This window comes from Triticum dicoccoides, chromosome 1A (assembly GCF_002162155.2).
Source record: "Triticum dicoccoides isolate Atlit2015 ecotype Zavitan chromosome 1A, WEW_v2.0, whole genome shotgun sequence".
Lineage (NCBI taxonomy): Eukaryota > Viridiplantae > Streptophyta > Magnoliopsida > Poales > Poaceae > Triticum > Triticum dicoccoides.
Genome location: NC_041380.1, coordinates 215837673 through 215865023, shown reverse-complemented (window position 1 = coordinate 215865023; position 27351 = coordinate 215837673).

The following is a 27351-nucleotide window of genomic DNA, read 5'->3' as shown; positions in this document are numbered from 1 at the left end:
GGAAAGAAATACTGGCAGAAAAGCACCATGCTGGGAAGTATTCCGGCAAAGCCCTCGCAGAGGTGGGTGAAGAGGGCCATACATGCCACGACATTCGGTGTGAAATCAAGAAGATGGAACCCGAAGGTCTGCATGATATCATTGAAAAAGTCAGAGAAAGGGGGGCAAAGCCCGCAGGAGAAGTAGTCAACGAAGAAGGGAGACCGATTTGGGCCGGCCTTGGCAAAATCGGTGCGGATGATGTGCGTAGCCGGATGCCCCATTGTCTTCACCCCCCACAGAGGCTTGAAGTAGTCCCTGAGGTGTACCGCATCAACCGTCAAGGGGAAGAAGCCAAGCTACGTCCGAAGCACCGCCGACTCGCTCTCCGGCATGTGACACTCCAAAATTTTAATTTGGTTTTCATCAAAAACTTTGTTGGATTTTAAAAGAGGGCATTTAAAATTTCTTTTCCAGAAATCCTTCCTCTTAAAAACTTCCTTTCCTTTGGCAAGGATTTTCTTTTCCCTTTCAAATTTGGTGTTGAATTTTTGGAAGCTTTTCCTTCTGGTTGTTACCCTCTCAAACTTATTTATTTTCATTTAAAAGAAAAGAAACCCTAGGAGTTTTGGGACTTCTTTCTTTTTGAAACCACCCATGGTTTTACCATGTCTCCTATAGTAAATCTTCTCAAAACCCCTCCCTCCACCTTTGAGCAATTTAAATCCTCTGTCTCAACAAGTCCAAACAAGTTTTGGATTTTATTTATTTTATCTCCCAAAACATTTCTGCCAATTATTTTGAGCCTAAGTGATTTTCAAAGCAAGTACCACTTTGCCTTTGAGTTTTTATCCCAAACCAACTTCCCTGGATTGTCTTTAGTACCCACAACGTAGAACCATCTTGATCCACTCTTCTTCTTTTCAAATATTTCAAATTTCACTCACTGCAAGTTTGGACCAAATTTGACAAATTTGATGAAATTCATATCCACACTTCTCCAAAAATTCCACCAAAAATCATGCAGCCTACTGGAGCAATGAGTAGCCACTCCACCAAGTTTCAGCTCAAGGAAAAATCCCTAGATGCCAAAAACATTCTGTCGAACACCTGAGCTGCACTGTTCCTTTGCATTTTCAGAAAAATTCAGAAAATTCAGATTCCAGTGTCGTTTTCTTCGTCAGAGATTCAGACACATGCTCACAGTGCACTTGGCACGTTCCTCGCCACCTCTTCCTCCTGTCTGGAGCACCACACGCGCACTTGGCCTCTTCCTGGCGTCGGTGGCACGCTGGCCCGCCCTCGCCGGTGTCTTCTGCGGTGCCGGGACCTCTCGTGGCGGCCGACAGAAGGCACCCTACGGCGTAACGCCGTTCTGCACCTCCCAAGCCACCTGGTAGCTCCGCGTGGCCATCCCCTTGCCAGCGCACGCATGCAGCACCGCCGCCGTGGCCTGGCACGCGCAGGGCGCGCTCCCTGCCGCCGACGTGCCGCACGGCCGTTCTGTTAGGACAGGCCGTAAACCTCCCTCCCGTGCTGAGTTGGACCCTGGTATGGCACCACTACTCCACCTAGGCGATGCCCAAGCCCCTAATCCCACTGCCCAACCACAGCGCCGCCGTAATCACTCGCCGGACTTATCCCATTCGCGGCAACCGCCTCGGGCCGGCTATATATAGCGCCCCTAAGCTCCCTCTCGCCCCTGCACACCTCCACCACCTCACTAGACCCCGACCAGCAACTAGAAGAGCCTCGAGGGGCCCTTCTTCCTCGACTCCGGCCGCCTCGCTCCGCCTCGGCCACCAGCTCGATTCGCTCCGGTGAGGCCGTCCCCGGCGCCCAAATCTCGTCTATAGCTTCCTCTATCACCCAGTAAGCTAACCCCAGCGTCAATTTGGCCTTCGCAGCTCTCTCCGACGAGGCCCTCGACCACCCGAACCGCCGTCCGCCGGAGCCAGCCTCGTCGTCGACGTGGTACTCGCCGGCGACCACCACCACCACCAACCGACGCGGAAGGGCGCCCTGAACACGGAGATACTCTCCGATCCCCCTGCCTCGCCGTGGATCGCCGCCGGCGACCACCGTGGCTCTCTGGCACCGTCGTTCTCCGCCGCCCTTTTTGAATTTTCAAACCTGACGGGTGGGACCTGCCCGTCAGCCCCTCTGTCCTTTTCTAAACGAATCGTTTTCTGAAAGCGTATTCTGCCAAATGCTTTTCCACTCTGGGTCGGCGTATTCTCAGCCGAAGCGTTTTCTGTTTTTATAAGCTAGCCCCTGGAAACTTTCTGTTTCATTACAGATGAGTCCCTGGACAAAAACCCTTATAACTTTTAAACAGAAAGGTATTTTTGATTGATTCTTTTTCTGTTCTCTTTAAAATTTTGTCTAGTTTTTTATCAGATTTATTTGAAAAATATTTGGAATACTTTTTGTGCACCCCTTGGTATTTACGATAGCGCATATATTTTCTTTATACCATAGATACCGAAGGAGGTGACGAAGCCGCGAACTTCACCGAGCTAGGCTCCGACTACTCTGAACCAGGCAAGCATGTTTGAACTTTTGATATGATGAGTGTCTTGGCATGTTTTGCATTTAGTTAGTTTCATGGCATGTTGATGAGCATACCGATGAACGTTATTTTATGCAATGTTTAGGTAAGTGAGTTCGATGATCCATAAGTGGATGGATGTGAGTATGAATGGCCATGTGTTGGCATGAGGATGGGTAAGATGGCAGTGTTGTAGCATGCGAGTCTTATGCCAGACTATATGACTTCAGTGTCAAACCGTATCGGTCCAGTTCCTCTCATTTCCTTCCCTATACTACCACATGTTTTCCGCAAGGAATATGGTTTAGTAAGTTGCAAACCGCTTTCCTGGTACACACCAAAAGGAGAGGCCGGGATGATGGTTCCATGGCCCTGGATTAAAGCCAGTAGTCCGGTCAGGGGGCATGGGTGTTTCCGGTTGGGACCGAGAGGGGGGCACCCCTTAGAGCGCGCGTATATAAATTTGATCCCATGCTCTTCGAGATTGTAATCTCCCCGTCTCAAAAGTTTTTCTTGGACGATTTCTAGGGTGAGTCCTGGCATCGAGAGGTAGGATGGGTGTGTACTGGATAGCTGTGTTTTCTTCCGAAAAACCGTAAACGGAACTAGTCCTTCGTGACTATGGAAATCCGTTGGCTGTGGGAAAATTTTTGTACAAACTCTGCAGAGTCATACATTCCTTGAATCATCTATTCCATGTCCAAATTCGTATTATCTTGTCCTAATAGTATCAGTTTGACGACAGAGACTCCGATGAATCCCATGAGTGCTAAGTCCGGTTAAATGTTATTCCTGTGGGTGGACTAACCTGTTTATTATCATGAATTGAATATTTATTATGAGTATTATTTACTTGTGAATAAAGCCCTTTCTGTGATGTCGCCCCGACGTCCGACTGTGGCATTTCTCTTAAAGCCCTTTCTGTGATGTCGCCCCGACGTCCGACTGTGGCATTTCTTTTAAAGCCCTTTCTGTGATGTCGCCCCGACGTCCGACTGTGGCATTTCTTTTAAATCCCTTTCTGTGATGTCGCCCCGACGTCCGACTGTGGAATTTCTTTTAAAGCCCTTTCTGTGATGTCGCCCCGACGTCCGACTGTGGCATTTCTTTTAAAGCCCTCTCTGTGATGTCGCCCCGACGTCCGACTGTGGCATTTCTTTTAAAGCCCTTTCTATGATGTCGCCCCGACGTCCGACTGTGGCATTTCTTTTAAAGCCCTTTATGTGGTGTCGCTAAGACGCCCGACTGTGGCATGATTTTCTCCTTTATTTATTTGTTCACCTTTCGAGGCGTCGCTTCAGACACCCGATCGGTTTCCATTTATATTTCTGTCGGGATTTCAGGTGGACTACCGCCGATTCCCTCTTCGCTTACCTTGCCTGCTAATACTTTAAATGTACATTGGTGAATTAATCATGATGCATTCATGCATGCATTTGTTATATCTTACGTCCGAACTGTCTTGCGAGTACTTTCAAAGTACTCACTGGCTTGTTGATTTGGCCAGATGCTGACAAAGGCGATCTCATGGATGAAGAGTTCGATAGCGAGTCCGACGCCTAGAGGAATCCCAGTCAGTCTCGTGCGACCCTGGATTTGGTCACTGTATTATATCCGCTTCCGCAACCCGAATAAATTTATCGAGCCTCACCTCGACGCTCGATGAGATGCCAGTTTGAGAGTCGTGTTATCACACTCCCCACTGTGTTATTCCACCATCACTTTATCCTCGAGTCAGTAGTATGCCACCACACCATTGTGTTATATCCGCCATTATGTATAATTATTGGCGCGCTTGTAATAATTTGTTGAGCAGCCCTAGCTCAACCCTGTAATATATCCTATGCTACTGGCTTATTGTATCAAGAATTTGTCTACCAGTGAGGAGGATTTCTCTCATACTGGACTCAAAAGATTGGTTTCTCAATAAATATTTTTATTGGAAAACCGGTCGTGACAAGCTTGGTATCAGAGCCAGGCTGACTGTAGGAAGCCACTAGGTGCGATCGCTAATTGGTTATTAGCATGATAGAGCTAATTTATATTTTTGCAATTGTAGTCATTTTCTGACTGTCAGCATAAATTTATGATCTGACCATTCAGAATTTTTGCTTACCTTTGTAGATGGCCGACAACAGCTGCGAGTCTCAGACCTTCGCCAAGGTGCCCGATGGGTTCGTCAAGCTTCTCTCCTTCATCGTTCAGGTCGCGATGGGGCCGTCTGTGCGCCCAGTCTTCACACTCTACCAGCACAAGGTCAACGACAGTCTAACCATGCACCAGGCCACGGTGCAGTTCAGGGGAGGGCGTGGTGAGTTATGCCGCTTCCGGTTCGTGGGAAGAGCCATGCCTACGGAGAGGCATGCTATGCAGATGGCAGCCCGTGAGGCGTTAGCTCGCCTCAGGGATGTCCTACCCGCGATGAAGACTCGTCTCTATCGCTATCTTCCATGCCATGTGCCTTACACCTGTCACTACGCATTCTCCTGCCCCAGAGGAGAACGAGATGAGGCTTTTGAGATGCTTATTGAGTATCTCCGGGCTCTGGAGGCAGCCTTCGACAACCTGGTGGACGACTTCGTAGCTGCCCGCATGGACTCAGTCCATGGCTGTGCCGCCAACAGGAGGGAGCTCCTGCCCGCCGCACCGCCACTGACTTTTGTCTCGTCATCAGCATATTATGCACCTACTCGTCGCCGGCCTACCACCGAAGAATTCAACCAGGCCACTGCGCCCACTCCAGCGCGCACTGCACCACCCGTTGTGCCTACTCCTATTCGAGTTGCTCCGCCCCTGGCACCCGCTCCATCTACCCGAGACAACTCTTCACATCTGGAGCCTATTAGTGAGGAGGAGGTCGAGTCCCCAGCCTCACTGCGCTTCACCCTTGGCAGGGCCAAGGAGATCGTCAACATTTCCGGCTGAGTGCGCTTGCCCGTCATGCGATGTACCGCTTTGTAAGATATGTACATAGGTTGTGAGGAGTAGCCTGTTTGCGCATCATGTAGGAACTGGAGAAGTGCACTAGCCTAAATAACATGTCAGGATTATGTACGCATATCCTGAGTGATGTATTGTATAATTATCGCCCGCGTGTAAGATATGTAATGAGCAGTCCTTCTCCGTGCGCAATTCGATTTGTTTTCTTAAGTGATCTTGGTCATTTAAATTATTTGCCATCCTTGTGCAATTTTGGATTTGTTTTTGCGACCATCTTCGCTTTTCTTATGAGTTTTACAAAATATATCCCCAGAGTGAAAAATGTCTCGTCCTTGGACTCGCTCCATGCCTACTCCGCCAGAGGAAGATTATGACACTCAACCAGGCAACAATTTCACACAAGGGCAGTCGAGTCAACAGAACAGTGAAACGGCACTTTCCCAAATGTGCCGCCTTTATGAACAGAGTCAGCAACAACATCGTGAAATGATGAACCAAGTCATCAACATGGGGAATCACCATGGACAGTATCAGCAGCAATCCAAGTTATCTGAGCTTCAGAAGACACGTCCCCAAACATTTCCTCACAATGACAAACCTCTTGAAGCCGAGGACTGGCTTCGAGATATGGAGAGGAAATTAATTATTGCAAAATGTTCAGACCCCGAAAAAGTATTGTATGCTCCGCACTATCTCACAGGAGCAGCCGCATCGTGGTGGGCGAATTTTCTGCACATGCATCCTAACGAAAATGACATAACCTGGGATGATTTCAAGGAAGGTTTCCGTGGTGCACACATTCCTAAGAGTATTATGAAAATCAAGAAGAGAGAGTTCGATGACCTCAAACAAAGGAACATGACAGTGTCAGATTACAATAGTCAATTTACTCTATTGTCCTGCTACGCCAATGAAGAGCGTATGACTGAAATCAAGAAGATGGAGAAATTCCTTGACGGTCTGGCGCCCGCGCTTAAATGCCAACTGGTCGTGCACACTTTTCCTGATTTTAAAACACTGGTGGACAAAGCCATTACTCTGGAAAATGAGAGACGCAGTCTGGAAGATATCCGCAAGCGAAAAAGGGACCAGACTAACCATGCTCGCAATCACCGAAGCAAGACAGATTTTCGAAAGGGTGGGATGCACAAATCCTCATCCAATGTCTCACGTCCAATCAAGAATTTTCATGCAAGGGACAAGGAGTTCACATATCGCCCCGGCGTTACTTGTTACGCCTATGGAGAGGAAGGACACTATGCCAAGCAGTGTCCCAAGCCTAGGAACTCAACCCCAAAGCCGAACAACAGCGGCAATAATTCAGCGCCCAAGCGAAACAATTTCAATCCCAACAATAACCACAGGAAGGGTCATTTGAACCACATAACCAAAGAGGAGGCACAAAATGCTCCGGATATCGTACTCGGTACGTTTCCTGTCAACACAATACCTGCAATGGTTTTGTTTGATTCTGGAGCTTCTCACTCTTTTATTTCGAAAAGTTTTGCTTTGCAAAATGATTTTTCAATGCTTCCTTTGGAGAAATCCATGATCATCAAGTCCCCTGGGATTCAGCAAGTTACTCAGAATTACTGTCAGAATGTGGTCATTGAGTTCGAAGGATTGGAGTCTCACGCAAATCTTATTGTGTTGGAAAATAAAGGATTGGATGTCATCCTAGGGATGGACTGGCTAACCACCAACAAGGGTTTTATCGACTGTTTCAACAGGACCGTAATTCTCACACACCACCAAGGGAAGACAATAAGAGTGTCAGCCAAGGAGGGAAAGATACCCCGGCAACCGAGATTGAATAAGGTGGTCGTTTCTGAGATAAACAAGGTCCAAGTAGTGTGTGAATTTCCAGACGTATTCCCTGAAGAGCTACCAGGCATGCCACCAGACCGAGAGATAGAATTCAGCATTGAGCTCGCACCAGGAACCACCCCCATATACAAGAAACCGTACTGAATGGCACCATCGGAATTAGTTGAGTTGGAGAAACAAATAAAGGAATTGCTAGACAAAGGATACATTCGAGCCAGCTCCTCACCTTGGGGATCACCAATTCTATTTGCCAAAAAGAAGGATGGAACACTAAGGTTGTGCATAGACTACCGAGCACTTAACATGGTCACAGTCAAGAACAAATACCCGATGCCACGAATAAATGATTTATTTGATCAGCTCGCTCAGGCCAAGGTATTCTCAAAGATTGACTTAAGGTCAGGATACCATCAATTAAAAGTGCGAACAGAATATATCCCCAAAACAGCCTTCACCTCCAGATATGGACTATATGAGTTCACAGTTATGCCTTTTGGGTTAACGAACGCCCCCGCATATTTTGTTCACCTCATGAACAAAGTATTTATGAAGTTTATGGACAAGTTCGTCGTGGTATTCATCGACGATATTCTGGTATACTCCAAGACACCAGAAGAGCACGCAGAGCATCTCAGGATTGTGCTATGAGAGCTCAGAAAACACCAATTGTATGCCAAGTTCAGCAAGTGCGAATTTTGGCTAAGACAAGTAGGCTTTCTAGGCCACGTACTGACCCAAGACGGTATCGCAGTGGACCCAGAGAAAGTCAAGGCCGTACTTGCCTAGAAGTCACCAGCCAGCGTAACGGACATACGGAGTGTCTTGGGAATGGCAGGATATTACGGCAGATTTATTGAAGGATTCTCCACCATAGCCAAGCCTATGACGCAGTTACTCAAGAAAGATAAGAAGTTTGAATGGACAGAAGCCTGCGAGAAAGGTTTCCAAGAACTAAAGCGGAAATTAACGACAACACTGGTATTAATTGTACCCGACATACACAAGAATTTTGAAGTATATTGTGACGCGTCCAGAAAGGGTCTCGGATGCGTGTTGATGCAGGAAGGCAAGGTTGTCGCCTACACTTCAAGGCAACTCCGCAAGCATGAGGAAAATTATCCCACTCATGACTTAGAAATGGCAGCAGTTATTCATGCACTCAAGGAATGGAGGCATTTCTTACTTGGGAATCGATGTGAAATATATACGGATCACAAAAGTCTCAAATATATTTTCACGCAGCCAGAACTAAATTTACGGCAACGACGCTGGTTGGAATTGGTAAAGGATAATGATGTTGGTATCCATTACCATCCAGGAAAAGCAAATGCAGTGGCCGATGCTCTTAGTCGGAACCCCAGCTCCGACGAAAACAATCTGCACAGCTTGAGGCCCGAATTCCAACAAGAATTTGCCAAGCTCAACTTGATAATGGTAGCAGAAGGCACCATATCAAACTTGGAAATACAACCCGACCTTGTGGGGAAAATTAAAGGAGCTCAGCCCGGTCACACCAGCATCGAAGGCATCAAAAGAAAGTTGAGTATGGGCAAGGCCTCGGAATTCGACATAGACAATGAAGGAATATTATGGTACGGAGAAAGGCTCTGCGTGCCAAACATAGAAGACCTTAAACAGCAAATTTTAGCTGAATCCCACACCGCCCCGTACTCGATCCACCCTGGGGGAACCAAAATGTATAAAGATATTCAGGAAAGATTTTGGTGGCACGGTATGAAGAGGGACATAGCCACCTTCATTGCATGTTGCGACTCATGTCAACGCATAAAAGCTGAGCATCAGAGACCAGCCGGACTACTGCAACCGAACAAAATACCTGAGTGGAAATGGGATGAAATAGGGATGGATTTCATTGTCGGACCACCTCGGTCACGACACAGGAATGATGCCATATGGGTCATCACTGACAGGTTAACCAAAGTGGCACACTTTATTCCAATAAAGACGACCCACACCACTCAGAGGCTTGCCAGGATTTATCTTTCCCGCATAGTTTGTCTGCACGGTGTCCCGAAGACTATAATATCCGATAGAGGCACTCAGTTCGTCTGAAGATTTTGGGAGCATTTACAACAGGCTCTGGGAACCCAACTAGCCTTCAGTACCACATACCACCCACAGACTGATGGACAAATAGAACGCGTAAACCAGGTTTTAAAAGACATGCTAAGAGCATGTGTCCTCACATATGGAACCAGTTGGGAAGAAAGCCTGCCATACACCGAGTTCGCGTACAACAATAGCTACCAGGCCAGCCTACAAATGGCACCATTTGAGGCTTTATACGGACGAAGATGTCGTAGCCCGTTAAATTGGTCAGAGACCGGAGACAGCCGCATCTTCGGACCAGACATGCTCAGAGAAGCCGAGGAAAAGGTCAAGCTAATCAGAGACCGACTTAAGACCGCTCAAAGTCGACAGAAGAGTTATTATGATCAGAAACATCGTAGGGTCAGCTTCGAACCCGGTGAGTTCGTATACCTGAGAGTATCCCCTATGAGAGGATTGCAACGATTCAAGATTAAAGGGAAGCTAGCACCAAGATTCACCGGACCTTTCTGTATAAGGGCACGAAGAGGCACGGGAGCCTACCAGCTAGACTTACCCGAGGAATTATCCGATGTCCACGACGTGTTCCATGTCTCGCAATTGAGGAAGTGCGTAAGCAACCCAGAGAAACAAGTATCCCATGAAAACATTGACGTGCAGCTAGACCTCACTTATCGGGAACGTCCCGTAAGAATATTAGAGGAGTCTAAAAGGAGGACCCGACAGAAGACCATCAAGTTTTTCAAAGTCCAGTGGAGCAATCACACCGACAGTGAAGCAACTTGGGAAAGAGAGGATTTTCTTCGGACAGAGCATCCACACTTATTTAAGGATCAACTGAAATCTCGGGGACGAGATTTTTCCTAAGGGGGTAGGTGTTGTGACACTCCAAAATTTTAATTTGGTTTTCATCAAAAACTTTGTTGGATTTTAAAAGAGGGCATTTAAAATTTCTTTTCCAGAAATCCTTCCTCTTAAAAACTTCCTTTGCTTTGGCAAGGATTTTCTTTTCCCTTTCAAATTTGGTGTTGAATTTTTGGAAGCTTTTCCTTCTGGTTGTTACCCTCTCAAACTTATTTATTTTCATTTAAAAAAAAGAAACCCTAGGAGTTTTGGGACTTCTTTCTTTTTGAAACCACCCATGGTTTTACCATGTCTCCTATAGTAAATCTTCTCAAAACCCCTCCCTCCACCTTTGAGCAATTTAAATCCTCTGTCTCAACAAGTCCAAACAAGTTTTGGATTTTATTTATTTTATCTCCCAAAACATTTCTGCCAATTATTTTGAGCCTAAGTGATTTTCAAAGCAAGTACCACTTTGCCTTTGAGTTTTTATCCCAAACCAACTTCCCTGGATTGTCTTTAGTACCCACAACCTAGAACCATCTTGATCCACTCTTCTTCTTTTCAAATATTTCAAATTTCACTCACTGCAAGTTTGGACCAGATTTGTCAAATTTGATGAAATTCATATCCACACTTCTCCAAAAATTCCACCAAAAATCATGCAGCCTACTGGAGCAATGAGTAGCCACTCCACCAAGTTTCAGCTCAAGGAAAAATCCCTAGATGCCAAAAACATTCTGTCGAACACCTGAGCTGCATTGTTCCTTTGCATTTTCAGAAAAATTCAGAAAATTAAGATTCCAGTGTCGTTTTCTTCGTCAGAGATTTAGACGCATGCTCACAGTGCACTTGGCACGTTCCTCGCCGCCTCTTCCTCCTGTCTGGAGCACCACACGCGCACTTGGCCTCTTCCTGGCGTCGGTGGCACGCTGGCCCGCCCTCGCCGGCGTCTTCTGCGGCGTCGGGACCTCCCGTGGCGGCCGACAGAAGGCACCCTACAGCGCAACGCCGTTCTGCACCGCCCAAGCCATCTGGTAGCTCCGCGTGGCCATCCCCTTGCCAGCGCACGTATGCAGCACCGCCGCCGTGGCCTGGCACGCGCAGGGCGCGCTCCCTGCCGCCGACGTGCCGCACGGCCGTTCTGTTAGGACAGGCCGTAAACCTCCCTCCCGTGCTGAGTTGGACCCTGGTATGGCACCACTACTCCACCCAGGCGATGCCCAAGCCCCTAATCCCACTGCCCAACCACAGCGCCGCCGTAATCACTCGCCGGACTTATCCTGTTCGCGGCAACCGCCTCGGGCCGGCTATATATAGCGCCCCTAAGCTCCCTCTCGCCCCCGCACACCTCCACCACCTCACTAGACCCCGACCAGCAACTAGAAGAGCCTCGAGGGGCCCTTCTTCCTCGACTCCAGCCGCCTCGCTCCGCCTCGGCCACCAGCTCGATTCGCTCCGGTGAGGCCGTCCCCGGCGCCCAAATCTCGTCTATAGCTTCCTCTATCACCCAGTAAACTAACCCCAATGTCAATTTGGCCTTCGCAGCTCTCTCCGACGAGGCCCTCGACCACCCGAACCGCCGTCCGCCGGAGCCAGGCTCGCCGTCGACGTGGTACTCGCCGGCGACCACCACCACCACCAACCGACGCGGAAGGGCGCCCTGAACACGGAGGTACTCTCCGATCCCCCTGCCTCGCCGTGGATCGCCGTCGGCGACCACCGCGGCTCTCTGGCACCGTCGTTCTCCGCCGCCCTTTTTGAATTTTCAAACCTGACGGGTGGGACCTGCCCGTCAGCCCCTCTGTCCTTTTCTAAACGAATCGTTTTCTGAAAGCGTATTCTGCCAAATGCGTTTTCCACTCTGGGCCGGCGTATTCTCAGCTGAAGCGTTTTCTGTTTTTATAAGCTAGCCCCTGGAAACTTTCTGTTTCATTACAGATGAGTCCCTGGACAAAAACCCTTATAACTTTTAAAAAGAAAGGTATTTTTGATTGATTCTTTTTCTGTTCTCTTTAAAATTTTGTCTAGTTTTTTATCAGATTTATTTGAAAAATATTTGGAATACTTTTTGTGCACCCCTTGGTATTTACGATAGCGCATATATTTTCTTTATACCATAGATACCGAAGGAGGTGACGGAGCCGCGAACTTCACCGAGCTAGGCTCCGACTACTCTGAACCAGGCAAGCATGTTTGAACTTTTGATATGATGAGTGTCTTGGCATGTTTTGCATTTAGTTAGTTTCATGGCATGTTGATGAGCATACCGATGAACGTTATTTTATGCAATGTTGAGGTAAGTGAGTTCGATGATCCATAAGTGGATGGATGTGAGTATGAATGGCCATGTGTTGGCATGAGGATGGGTAAGATGGTAGTGTCGTAGCATGCCAGTCTTATGCCAGACTATATGACTTCAGTGTCAAACCGTATCGGTCCAGTTCCTCTCATTTCCTTCCTTGTACTACCACATGTTTTCCGCAAGGAATATGGTTTAGTAAGTTGCAAACCGCTTTCCTGGTACACACCAAAAGGAGAGGCCGGGATGATGGTTCCATGGCCCTGGATTAAAGCCAGTCATCCGGTCAGGGGGCATGGGTGTTTCCGGTTGGGACCGAGAGGGGGGCACCCCTTAGAGCGCGCGTATATAAATTTGATCCCATGCTACTCGAGATTGTGATCTCCCCGTCTCAAATGTTTTTCTTGGACGATGTCTAGGGTGAGTCCTGGCATCGAGAGCTAGGATGGGTGTGTACTGGATAGCTGTGTTTTCTTCCGAAAAACCGTAAACGGAACTAGTCCTTCGTGACTACGGAAATCCGTTGGCTGTGGGAAAAATTTTGTACAAACTCTGCAGAGTCATACATTCCTTGAATCATCTATTCCATGTCCAAATTCATATTATCTTGTCCTAACAGTATCAGTTTGACGACAGAGACTCCGGTGAATCCCATGAGTGCTAAGTCCGGTTAAATGTTATTCCTGTGGGTGGACTAACCTGTTTATTATCATGAATTGAATATTTATTATGAGTATTATTTACTTGTGAATAAAGCCCTTTCTGTGATGTCGCCCCGACGTCCGACTGTGGCATTTCTTTTAAAGCCCTTTCTGTGATGTCGCCCCGACGTCCGACTGTGGCATTTCTTTTAAAGCCCTTTCTGTGATGTCGCCCCGATGTCCGACTGTGGCATTTCTTTTAAAGCCCTTTCTGTGATGTCGCCCCGACGTCCGACTGTGGCATTTCTTTTAAAGCCCTATCTGTGATGTCGCCCCAACGTCCAACTGTGGCATTTCTTTTAAAGCCCTTTCTGTGATGTCGCCCCGACGTCAAACTGTGGCATTTCTTTTAAAGCCCTTTATGTGGTGTCGCTAAGACGCCCGACTGTGGCATGATTTTCTCCTTTATTTATTTGTTCACCTTTCGAGGCGTCGCTTCAGACACCCGATCGGTTTCCATTTATATTTCTGTCAGGATTTCAGGTGGACTACCGCCGATTCCCTCTTTGCTTACCTTGCCTGCTAATACTTTAAATGTACATTGGTGAATTAATCATGATGCATTCATGCATGCATTTGTTATATCTTACGTCCGAACTGTCTTGCGAGTACTTTCAAAGTACTCACTGGCTTGTTGATTTGGCCAGATGCTGACAAAGGCGATCTCATGGATGAAGAGTTCGATAGCGAGTCCGACGCCTAGAGGAATCCCAGTCAGTCTCGTGCGACCCTGGATTTGGTCACTGTATTATATCCGCTTCCGCAACCCGAATAAATTTATCGAGCCTCACCTCGACGCTCGATGAGATGCCAGTTTGAGAGTCGTGTTATCACACTCCCCACTGTGTTATTCCACCATCACTTTATCCTCGAGTCAGTAGTATGCCACCACACCATTGTGTTATATCCGCCATTATGTATAATTATTGGCGCGCTTGTAATAATTTGTTGAGCAGCCCTAGCTCAACCCTGTAATATATCCTATGCTACTGGCTTATTGTATCAAGAATTTGTCTACCAGTGAGGAGGATTTCTCTCATACTGGACTCAAAAGATTGGTTTCTCAATAAATATTTTTATTGGAAAACCGGTCGTGACGAGCTTGGTATCAGAGCCAGGCTGACTGTAGGAAGCCACTAGGTGCGATCGCTAATTGGTTATTAGCATGATAGAGCTAATTTATATTTTTGCAATTGTAGTCATTTTCTGACTGTCAGCATAAATTTATGATCTGACCATTCAGAATTTTTGCTTACCTTTGTAGATGGCCGACAACAACTGCAAGTCTCAGACCTTCGCCAACGTGCCAGATGGGTTCGTCAAGCTTCTCTCCTTCATCGTTCAGGTCGCGATGGGGCCGTCTGTCCGCCCAGTCTTCATACTCTACCAGCACAGACAGTCTAACCATGCACCAGGCCACGGTGCAGTTCAGGGGAGGGCGTGGTGAGTTACGCCGCTTCCGGTTCGTGGGAAGAGCCATGCCTACGGAGAGGCATGCTATGCAGATGGCAGCCCGTGAGGCGATAGCTTGCCTCAGGGATGTCCTTCCCGCGATGAAGACTCGTCGCTACCGCTATCTTCCATGCCATGTGCCTTACACCTGTCACTACGCATTCTCCTGCCCCAGAGGAGAACGAGATGAGGCTTTTGAGATGCTTATTGAGTATCTCCGGGCTCTGGAGTTAGCCTTCGACAACCCGGTGGACGACTTCGTAGCTGCCCGCATGGACTCAGTCCATGGCTGTGCCACCAACAGGAGGGAGCTCCTGCCCGCCGCACCGCCACTGACTTTTGTCTCGTCATCAGCATCTTATGCACCTACTCGTCGCCTGCCTACCACCGAAGAGTTCAACCAGGCCATTGCGCCCACTCCAGCGCGCACTGCACCACCCGTTGTGCCTACTCCTATTCATGTTGCTCCGCCCCTGGCACCCGCTCCATCTACCCGACACAGCTCTTCACGTCTGGAGCCTATTAGTGAGGAGGAGGTCGAGTCCCCAGCCTCACTGCGCCTCACCCTTGGCAGGGCCAAGGAGATCGTCAACATTTCCGGCTGAGTGCGCTTGCCCGTCATGCGATGTACCGCTTTGTAAGATATGTACATAGGTTGTGAGGAGTAGCCTGTTTGCGCATCATGTAGGAACTGGAGAAGTGCACTAGCCTAAATAACATGTCAGGATTATGTATGCATATCCTGAGTGATGTATTGTATAATTATTGCCTGCGTGTAAGATATGTAATGAGCAGTCCTTCTCTGTGCGCAATTCGATTTGTTTTCTTAAGTGATCTTGGTCCTTTAAATTATTTGCCATCCTTGTGCAATTTTGGATTTGTTTTTGCGACCATCTTCGCTTTTCTTATGAGTTTTACAAAATATATCCCTAGAGTGAAAAATGTCTCGTCCTTGGACTCGCTCCATGCCTACTCCGCCAGAGGAAGATTATGACACTCAACCAGGCAACAATTTCACACAAGGGCAGTCGAGTCAACAGAACAGTGAAACGGCACTTTCCCAAATGTGCCACCTTTATGAACAGAGTCAGCACCAACATCGTGAAATGATGAACCAAGTCATCAACATGGGGAATCACCATGGACAGTATCAGCAGCAATCCAAGTTATCTGAGCTTCAGAAGACACGTCCCCAAACATTTTCTCACACTGACAAACCTCTTGAAGCCGAGGACTGGCTTCGAGATATGGAGAGGAAATTAATTGTTGCAAAATGTTCAGACCCCGAAAAAGTATTGTATGCTCCGCACTATCTCACAGGAGCAGCCGCATCGTGGTGGGAGAATTTTCTGCACATGCATCCCAACGAAAATGACATAACCTGGGATGATTTCAAGGAAGGTTTCCGTGGTGCACACATTCCTAAGAGTATTATGAAAATCAAGAAGAGAGAGTTCGATGACCTCAAACAAAGGAACATGACAGTGTCAGATTACAACAGTCAATTTACTCTATTGTCCCGCTATGCCAATGAAGAGCGTATGACTGAAATCAAGAAGATGGAGAAATTCCTTGACGGTCTGGCGCCCGCGCTTAAATGCCAACTGGTCGTGCACACTTTTCCTAATTTTAAAACACTGGTGGACAAAGCCATTACTCTGGAAAATGAGAGACGCAGTCTGGAAGATATCCGCAAGCGAAAAAGGGACCAGACTAACCATGCTCGCAATCACCGAAGCAAGACAGATTTTCAAAAGGGTGGGACGCACAAATCCTCATCCAATGTCTCACGCCCAATCAAGAATTTTCATGCAAGGGACAAGGAGTTCACATATCGCCCAGGGCCGGGGGCTCCTGTCGGTGCACAAAAGTAAGGGATCTCTTTTGTACCCCTTTACTTGTGCGCAGACAGTTAGAGTCGCGCCTACGGCCATACCTAGCGGGGAAGAGAAAGCAAAAGCACAAGGCAACCAGAACAACGCCAAGACTAGAAGACACAAAGAGCAAGAGGGCGAGGTGGACTCCCCCGGCAAGGCCCTTGCCGGGGAGGCCTCCGCAGCCCCGTCAAGAGCCTTGCCGGGGTAACTTGCCCAATGCCAATAGAGCGTGCCACCCTTGAGCCCAAGGGTTCCAACACCATGAACCACATTGGAACCAAGGCTCGGGATGCACCTCCATGGTGGCATGCAGATCTTCGAGAATATCATAGGCACACAAGATCGGATAAGGACTAGAAGACGACGATCCTCGGCAAGATCCTTGACGGGGAAATCCACGAGACCCCCGGCAAGAGCCTTGCCGGGGAAGACCGCGATGCCACGACAAGACCCTCACCGGGGCCTCGGGAAGACCCTTGCCGAGGACACCTGCGGGGCCACAGCCAGGCCCACGTCTGCGAAGACCCCACCGCTGTTCCCATGCAGCTGCCAGCTCAACCAGCTAGGCAGGCACCTGCTTGGCCACACGCGGCTTCCAGGCCAACTCAGCAAGCACCTACGTGGTGGCATGCAGATCTTCGTGAAGACCCTACCACCACGCCATCTGAGCAGCCTGCCAGCTTACGTGGCGGTGCATGCCTTGCTGGCCAGGACGCACCTCGGAGCGAGACGGAACGGTGACGGATGGGACGTGCCTCGTTACCATCCCCAATAAAGCAACGGGACACCTAAGAAGCGCATTTAATGCGCCTTGTCCTATAATGACAGGCGATAAGCTTGTACACTATGTACCTTTCCACCTCCTGTGTGCCACTGTGGCGACCCCTTTTGACTATAAAAGGAGGCCCGAGGCGTATTGGAGAAGAATTCAGATATTTTGGACTACGCACGCACCGCAGCTAGTTCGGAAGCTCAAGAACACTCAAATATACACTGAAGTAGGACTAGGGTATTGCGCATCCTTGCGGCCCAAACCTGGGTAAACGATCTTTGCGCTGGCTACTAGACCTGCTCTTTGCACAACTCCGTGCCCGCCAACCGTAGAAGGGATCCCAGTGATCCCATAGGTGTCATTCCCACTGACACATATGTTGTTGCTTGTTGCATATGGTGTCTGGCTTGTATTCGAAAGGCCGAAGTCGGTCTTTATTAAGATAAGAGAAGATATTTTTTACATGAACCACCATCCCGAGAGAACCAGAAGACAAATAGCTAGTTAGGGCACTGGCCGAGCCTGTGACAAGCCCAGCACAGATATGCATCACCTGGAAGCCAACTAAAAATCCACGATGGTCGAGAAGCAGCCTGCCTCCCACTAGGCTCTCAGGTCCTCAATGATCATGCTCACCACTCCACCCAGATGCACTACAAAAAAAGACACTTCTGTGATGATACGTGTTTGTCACAGTAGGTCATGTTTTCTGTCATGCATGTACATCCATGACAATTTTATGACAGAATTAAGATAGTCATACCTGTGGTGTCATAGAAGTGTTCCATGACATTACAAAAATTATCATCACGGAAGTGTCAACTTCCATGATGATAAATCACGCGTCGTAGAAGTGCTTTCATCAAGGGTGACCAACACGTGGCATCCACCGTAACGGGTCGCCATTACACTATCAGGTCTCGTTTGTGATCCGATAACCCATTAACAGCCCGGACCAATGAGGATTTTCCACATGTAAAATTGTCATTGCCCGGAGGAAACACGTGTTGGCTCACCATTGGGACAGATGTCATCCATTCATTGGACAGGAGGCGCCTATGATACGTTGAAATGTGGCACGGCCCAACAAAGGCCCATATAGGTTAAAAAGGCCGGCCAAGTCAAAGGCTCGTAGTACTTACTCAAGTACTAGTGGGCCAGCCCAATAACAGTCTATTTAATAAGGGCCATTTATGGCCCGAAGACAGATCTGGCCTGTTAATTGTTTGCCGAATATTTGGGCCCAATTATGGCCTAGTGACTTTTGGCCTGTTAGAGGCCCGATGTAGACATGGGCCCATTTTAGCCCGGTGTGTCTTTTGGCCTGGGAAGGGCCTGTGCTGCCCACGGGCCATATATGGTCCGACGCTACATCCGACCCACTAACGGCCCGTGATAAAGGTGGCCACAGTTCAGCCCAACGTGACATTGGGCCTATTAAATGCATGTCGTACAATTCGGCCCATTGATGCATGTACTAAGCTTTCAACCTCTTAAAGGCCCATGATATCAGTGGGCCAACTCAGGCCCAAAATATGTTTCGGCCTGGTAACGGACCATCATATAACTGGGCCTAAAAAGGCCCAGTCTACCTTACAGCCTGCCGAACGCCCGTCGACGACTAGTGAAAATTGAGGCCCAACATGAATTTCGGCCTTCTAAAGGCATGGTTTCTTCTGGGCCATAACAGGCCACCAGAATATTAAGCCTGTTGATGGCCCAACGCTACATGGCCAAACTAAGTGCTGGGTCCACAAAAGGCCGAACTAAAATTTGGGCCGAATAATGGCCGGAGTAAGCTGTGGGCCTAGCGCAAAGCGTGAAGGCCCCAATGGCCATTCGGGCCCAAGAAAGATGCAGGCCGGCCCAATTGTGGCTGGTTAAAAACCAGGACCATTAGAGGCGAATGTTTTGGCCCAGTCGACTACATCAGAGTTTTCAGATAGAGAATGATGGCAGTAACTAGTAGGAATTGAGAACAAGCCTACTCTATACAATAAAGAAATTACAGCATAGTAACTTAGAATAAACCTACACTATACAATAAAGTATTTATGGTATATTACATCCACTGGGCATCAAAGTTCGCCACCAGTGACCATAAAGCACAACGAAGAAGCAGATAACAAAAACTGGGCACCATTGTAGCATAACAAAATAATACTGAACCGAGACCACTTCCAAGATAGTTCAAGAAATGTTAGCCTTGCACGGGAACTGCTGCGCAAACTGCTGAGCAAGGTTGTGAGACCGGCCTAGCATGTCAGTCATAGCTTCCAGGTGTAGCTGTTTAGCAATGAGGTTCTCGTTGGTGTTCTTCGCAATCTTTCTTAGAGATAGGACTTCAAGTCGAAGTTGAGTTGCAGTATGCCTTTCTGCTAGAACTTGGGACTAAAGAAGTCGAACTGATTCAGACAGCGAATTCTGTGAGCTTGTCTGACTGTTAGTCTCAAGTAACTTGAACACTGCATCAAGACAAGACTTTGGGGTTGTCTCACTATCTTGAAGATGTTTTGCCTTCTTTGATGCAATATATGTTGGGTTTGTGTCACAGCCTTCAGCAGACTTGTGCATGCCATCAGGCATATCACCCTGAAACAAGCAGAGAGATGCCAGGTTTTGCACGTGTATAAACAAAGATGATAGCTGTGCTGTCAATTCCATCCAATTTCAAATTAGAAAATAAAGAGTAAGTTCGAAATATCAATAGCATAATTTGGCATTGTTCATAATGCGGGGAGCTTCACCACACTACTGGATTACCATGTCAACATAACAAGTATAGATGAAGGGAAAAGACAATCATTGTACCTATTTTGGTTAATGTGCATGACATGTTGTTCATATCATCAGCCACATCAGTAAGACAAAACAGCAGATGACAAGGTGCAAACGTGGGCTGCTTCACCACACAATGGATTATAGATCCACAAAACAAGCATACACATAGGGAGTATTGAGTAATGTGCATGGTATGAATAAGGAATTTGGTTTTACAAGTAAAACTTGGAACTTACGGTTGTTGCGAACATGCATTTTGAAAGAAACATCAAACTAAACAGCAGTAAACGATAGGGAGTATGAGCAAATTGAACAACAGTTGAGGATAAAGTAATTAGAAGGACTGACTTACATTAATAGTTAACACTGGCTTTATAATGCCCTTCTCCATGTCAAGGGATTGATAACTCAAGAATTTCAGCACAAAATCTTCTTCATAAGCATTGCCTGTACTCTACATTTCGTAGAGAGTAATTATAGATATGATACTACTATAAGGGATAGAGGATAATGAAGATAAGATGCAGATTGATGCTACATAATCAACTACCAATCCCTGGAAGTACAAGCGTTACAGGAGAAAATGTACTGACAAGAGCAATGTGCTATGCATTGGCATTGTCTGTGTATTCAACATTTTGGTAAGATTAAATATAGATCTGATATTTTTTAGTAAATGGTGGCCGTGGGAGATAAGATGCGGAATGCTACACAATGAACCAATCCCTCTTCCCATAATACAAGAGTGTTTTAAACACTGGTGTACTGTACAAAACGTTCTTATATTATGGGACAAAGGGAGTAGCTATTAATGTAAGTACAGTGATAGACGATGCCCAGTCCTTACAAGAGGACTTCAGAGCTAAACCTCTTAAAAAGCATTGGGTTGATTCTAAAATTATGTAAGAGTCCATATGGATCTTATAATGTCCACCAAATGGAGAATAATGAGGCTAACATGTGCAGTGATGCTACATAATCAAACAGCTATGAAACTAAGTATGGTCATACAGGGCAAGAGGTACTCACAAGAGCAATGCAGTGTGCAGTATAGTTGGGAGATTCTGTGGTCCCTTGAGAATAAATGTTCTTCTGCTAACAGTTTTCGTACAAGTGAGACGTTAAGGCAAATGCAGAAATGTACTTCAAATTGCGATGTGATATCATAGACAGTACCTTACGCTGCAGACGAGACCAATGTGTAGCAAGATTATTCCAGTCACTGTCTAATAAATGTAGCACCGGAGACTTTACAGAAATTTCGTTTGGAGGCTTGCCATATAAGTGCGCTTGCCTCACGTAGGAATGATACTTCATCAACGACTGCTTCAAAAGTGCAACCAACCCTTGCTCGTCTTGACAATCTAGTTTGGTCCTCGCCTATTTAAAATAATGAAATCTTATGTCAGCAGAAACATATGCAGTAATTACCATGAATAACATTAGTACATTACGTACACGTAAGTTGCGGACGAAGACTGGAAATTGTTCTGTTTGCGGTATAATCTTTCCATGAAGGAAAGATGCGCACAAAGTTCCTGACAACAATATAAGCTTAAGCTTCTAAACTAGGAAGAAATGGAACAGGGGTCCTATTTGCTGCAATTGGGGCTCTCTCTGGTTCAAAAAGGGATTTGGCAACTGGATTTGGTGTAATCTTTGCTATAATTGGGGTTTTGCGTCGTAGAGCTGGTGCTATGTCAACTAGCATCATCATACTAGTTGCTGCAGTTGGGGTCTGCTGAGTTGGGGCATCAGAAATGACCAGTGTAGTAGGGCTAGAGTCTGGTAGAGTTGGGGTGTTTGTGGGTCAGGTGATATTGCAACTACACCTAATGGGCTATTTGATTTACCAGGTGTCACCTTTTCCAAATACTTTGCTCGTTCTCCTCCGCGATTAGCAATCACCCTCTTCCTTTTGAACGTCTGATACACAAGAACAACATTTGAATTGATAAATATGGTATGATGACAGAAGGAATATGTACTGAAAATGGATAGGCAGGGTGTATTCACATACATGATGTGTAAACTAAGCTAATGGCAGTGAAACAAAGTAGAAACAATGCAAAGCATCAGTTACAAGATATGTGCGACCAATATAACCTTGGAAAGTAAGAGCAAGCACCTTGATGGGTGAATAAGATAGGGCATCTGCCTCTGACTCCTCCTCTGGGGAGCTACATTGACTTAGGTCTCCCTCTAGCTCAGAATGACTGTTAGGATCATATTTTGAGCATGTATCTATAGGTGGAGAGCGTCTGGATTGCATTGCATCCAGACTTGATTTCAGTCCCTTAATGCCAAGTTTGACAGCCATGGCATTATTCTGCTTTATTCTTTTCCTGAGCGCAAGCTCATAATCATTATGAAGCTGTTCAGAATGTAAGATTCATGAAAACATAAAAAGTAGTCAGATTATCGATGGAATGCATCGCGGATTCAACTCGAAGAGTGTCTCCCTATAAACCCCTGCATATGCAAAGTTCACCCCCAACCGTGCTGACCAGACCACACACAGAAATACAAACCTCTTATGTCTATATAACATGTAGACACACATTTCAAAACTAAAGTAGGAACATTAGGATCATATCAAATTCGTATCTGAACAAATAAACAAAGGAATTATCAGTGGCATAAAGTTTAGCTTCAAGGGTGGAGTGCTGGTAGTGCGACACAAAGCAAGTAGGCAGATTGTATTCCATGTAGAAGATCATAGTATATGTAAAAGCTAGAAATGACACTTTCTTTCTATACAATGCAGTGCTCGTTGCCCACACATGATGGAAGAGATCACACAGAGAAATACTATTCACTCATGTCTACGGTTCCAGTGTTTTGAAACAGGGTGGTCCGCCCTAAAAGAATATTGACAACAAATATGGCAAGGCAAGCATAGACATAGTGAATCAATCATTTACTTGTGAGCTTACTACGACAAGTATGCAGAATTGTAACTGCAGTAAGAGACCGTCCAAAGTCTGAATCAAGAAGTATATCTAGCACTTATTGTTTGCAACTAATCGACGTGAATAATTGGATATCATATCGAATGAGTAAGAAAGACAAGTAAAATTGTCAACAAACCTGGCCTGCAGTAGTAATCTGGGTCAATGTCACTACGACCAACAATCCAAAATGACTAGTATTTGTTCCTAGGGCCGGAATTTTGAAACCCTGTGAACTTTACAGGTACTAAAGATTACTGAAATATATCTGAACCATTAAGTGTAGGTAGCACTCAGCACACAACAAACCCTAATGACTGTCCTGCCTAATGAGGAATGAATCAATTAGAAAATGGGTGATGAGGAGTGGCTGCTGAGTGTTGAGGGCTGGGAAGGTAGGCACGGCGGCGCGCCCGGGCAGCGCTGACGCTGTTGGGCGAGCGGCTCCTAACCTCCTGTTAGTCCGGCGTCTCCTCCTAGAGTCATGCCGTCAGGGGACAGCAAGTCGCCAGCGAGGCTGGCGGCTGGGGGCGATTAGAGATCGGAAGTGGACAGCAGAACAAAGGGGAATCGGGGCCTGGGACGACCCAAAATCCCAGGCTGGGTCGCGGCCCACCGTGGGCACCCTGTAGAGATACACACCCGAGCAGCGAACATGCATTTTTGAAACTAAATTAGGAACATTTAGCTGACCAATTAAACGACTCTGTTTTAATAATATCAGATTCGTATTTGAACAACTAAGCTTTTCTAGCTTTATGGATGTAGTAGTGCTATTATGACACGTATAGTTATCATAAAAGGGGGAAACCCTAAGCATTTTTTTGAGAAAAAGAGGGGTTCCCCTCCGATTTCTATTAAATAAACCACCATGGAACTAACACGATGAATTAAACCCTAAGCATGATCAATTAAACGCTATTATGACTGTGCCATGGCAGATTTAGAGCTGCAAACCGGGGAAAAGCTATTTAGTATCCATTGTTTGCTTCAAAGTAAGAACTAAATTCTAAGAGCTGAAAATAAAGTATGGTAACCAAGTTATGATCTATTTTTTGGTTGAGATCAAAAAGTTGTGGAGATATGAAGTACCACCTCTCTTGCGACGCCGTGTAGGCATCGGGGGTGCGATGGCTGTCGATGGCGTTGAAGCAGATCTACGACGATAGACGGTGCATCGGGGGTTAAGTCTCGTTGACGTGGAAGAGGAGGTCGTGTGAGTGGCCCCGGCAAAGAGGACGATGGCATCGATGAAGCGAGAGAATGCAATGCAAGGCTCTTGGTCCGTCGCCATGGATGAGAAACGTCCATCTCTAGCAGTGGACGACGCGGTCTTGGTAGGCGCTCTGGCATGGTGAAGGAAGGTGGCAATGGATGGGGTGGAGGACGGCGGCGATGGATGGGGTGGAGGACAGCGGCGATGGATGGGGTGGCGGACGGAGGAGGCTGGTGTGGGGATGGTGTTCTAGCGTGGATGGTGTATGAATGAGAAAATGGAGGGAGAGGTATGGGGAACGATGTTTTTGGGATGCACCTGTCTGAAATATGGAAAAGTTACGAACTTAGCCCCCATTTAAAATTTGGACGTCTCGTCAGTTGGGGATAGCACGGTAATCTCGCATCTCGCAAATATTTGCCTGGAGCGATTTCGGGCAAGGAGAGGGTGTTTTCGCACCCATGGTTGGCGCCCACGGTGTATGAAAGGGGCTGACAGGTAGGGCGGTTGTGTCACGTCTGAGTGAAGTTACAAACCTGCCCCTATTGAAAATATTTGCCTACATCGATTTCGGCCGAGTCGAGTTTGTTTTGCCGCCCATCGTGTATGAATGGGAAAATGGAGGGAGAAATAGAGGTCTTTCGGACGAGCTTGAATCAAATGTGTTTTGCCGCCCATGTTTGGCGCCCACCGTGTCGGAATAGGCTCAGAGGCGGTCGTGTCACGTCTAATTGAAGTTACTAACCTACCCCTATTGAGAGCAATGGATATCGGGTCGATGGATTATCCGTGTAAGGGGTAGATAGTAATTTCCATCTCCCACACACTTGGCTTTGGGTAGCCAACGTGGGAGTGGACATTTTGCCACTTCTTTTGAATTTTGGGACAATAAGCATCCACGTTTACCCTAGCAACTAAATTCGAATCCATTTTGTATTCCTATACGAATCTTTATAAATCATTCTATGTGTTTTTATATATCTTCAAAAGCACGACAAAGTTGTATTCCACTGTCATATATGAATATGATTTACAAATGTCGATACTCGAATTCAGAAGCTAGAATCCAGTTTAAGGTAAATTCGAATATTTGGAACACTTTATGTCCAACTCAAATGTCACATGCACCATAATGTGTACTCCCATTTAGATATGTACACAAGCGATGTATCAAGATTCAAATACCACGTCAATCAACCAATAATGTACAAAACTAATAGACATATAAGCACTTATAGAGTATATGGATCAATTATATCAACTAACATACATAAGCCAGGCTGCTGTACTTTTTTTGCTAGAAGAGCATCCTTTTTTTAGCGAAGCTAGTACAACATCTTGGCCCTTTCCGATGCGTGCCACTTATGGTCCATCTATACTACTATTATTGTTGAATGCACATTCAACTCGATTGGCATATTTGTAGGTCTGGCACATCAATCAAAATGAAATGTCTCCAAGTATTATCAATTAATACAGACTTGTGCTCAAATAAAATTGCAAACCAAAAAACAAAAAACAATTATGACATGATCTCTAAAACAAATGGTTTGATCTATTACATGAACAAACAACACAAAGGTTATTCAACGATGGAAAGAACATTTCACCTATGATTTACCAGGTGGGTATTTAATTTCCTTTTTTCCATCAGGACCTTAACAATGTGGTCAGTCTCATCTTGCTTCCTTTTGGAAATCCACCAAATATTTAATGTTGTCTTGAGTACTTCTTGTGATTGTGTTTTTTGCTTCCTCAACTTGTCAACTTCATCTCTAAGTACAGAAGCAGAATCTCTTTCTACCACTAATTTAGCCTCTAGAGCATGAGCAGTTGGCAATTCATGATGCACAATTGGGCCAGTGCCACTGTTGTGGGATGATACAACGTCCATGGGGACCTCGCTCTTTGATCTTGGTCTAACCTATTTTGCCATTAAAGTTCCAATTGGATTCCAAAAATTTGAAGTTAGAAAAACATCTAAATTGGGAGTTATAACAGCAAACCAGTTAAACAAACAAGGAAACAAAGAGTTTCAATTGGATGCTGACAAGTAGTTATTAACATCATTGTAACTAGTTCTCGCAGCAGCAAAGCAGTTAAACAAACAAGTTTTGCAAAAGGTACCTGTTGTGGCATTGGAGTTTCTCCTGGATCCTGAAAAGTTTAGTAGCCAGTAACGTGATTAGAGCAACCGGTTACAGCAGCAAAGCAGTTAAACAAACAACTTTTGCAAAAGGAACCTATTGTAGAATTGGAGTTTCTCTTGGATCCTTAAAGGTTGAGTAGTCAGTTACTTGATTAGAGCAACAAGTTACAACAGCAAACCTGTTACACAAATATATTTTTGAAAATGTACCTGCTGTGCAACTGGACTTCCAATTGGATCCTGAAAACTTTAAGTTGGTAAGATGATTACAGCAACTAGTTACAGCAGCAAACCATGTAAACAAGGAAGTTTTTGAAAACATACATGTTGTGCCAACGGAGTTTGATTTGGATCCTGCAAACTTGAATGTTAGCAATCAATAAATAAAGTTTTGCAAGAGCCACAAGAAACTAACATCAAACTAGTAAAACTAACCAGTTTTCGCAAGGTATTTAATTACACATGAACTAGTAAAACTAACAAGTTCTTGGTAACGTATTAAAGTAACAAGTCGGTACCATTTACCAGCAACACAGACATCTGTAAATTTCTTTGATGTAAACAAAATGATTCGAAAACAGATATAAGTTAAAAAGACGGTGTCCTCATATAAACATGACACTTGTCTATCGATGAACATGTAAACATTACTAGTTCTACAAGTTATAACAACAAACCATTTAAACAAACAGGGTATCAGAACAAATTACACGTGAATTCTACTGCACCCTAGAAGTACATATGACCAGCTATCTACGTGCTTAAGTAGCTATTTAAGTACATATGACGGTGGGCTCGGGGATGAGGTCGACGGGGCGCGGATGACGGTGAGCTGCGACGCAGCAACGTGGGTGCCGGCTGCCGTCGGGGAAGAGGCGAGGTCGAGGGTTGTGACGGGGGGGTGGGCTCGGGTGCCCCGATCCAGATCATGGGGCGTGAG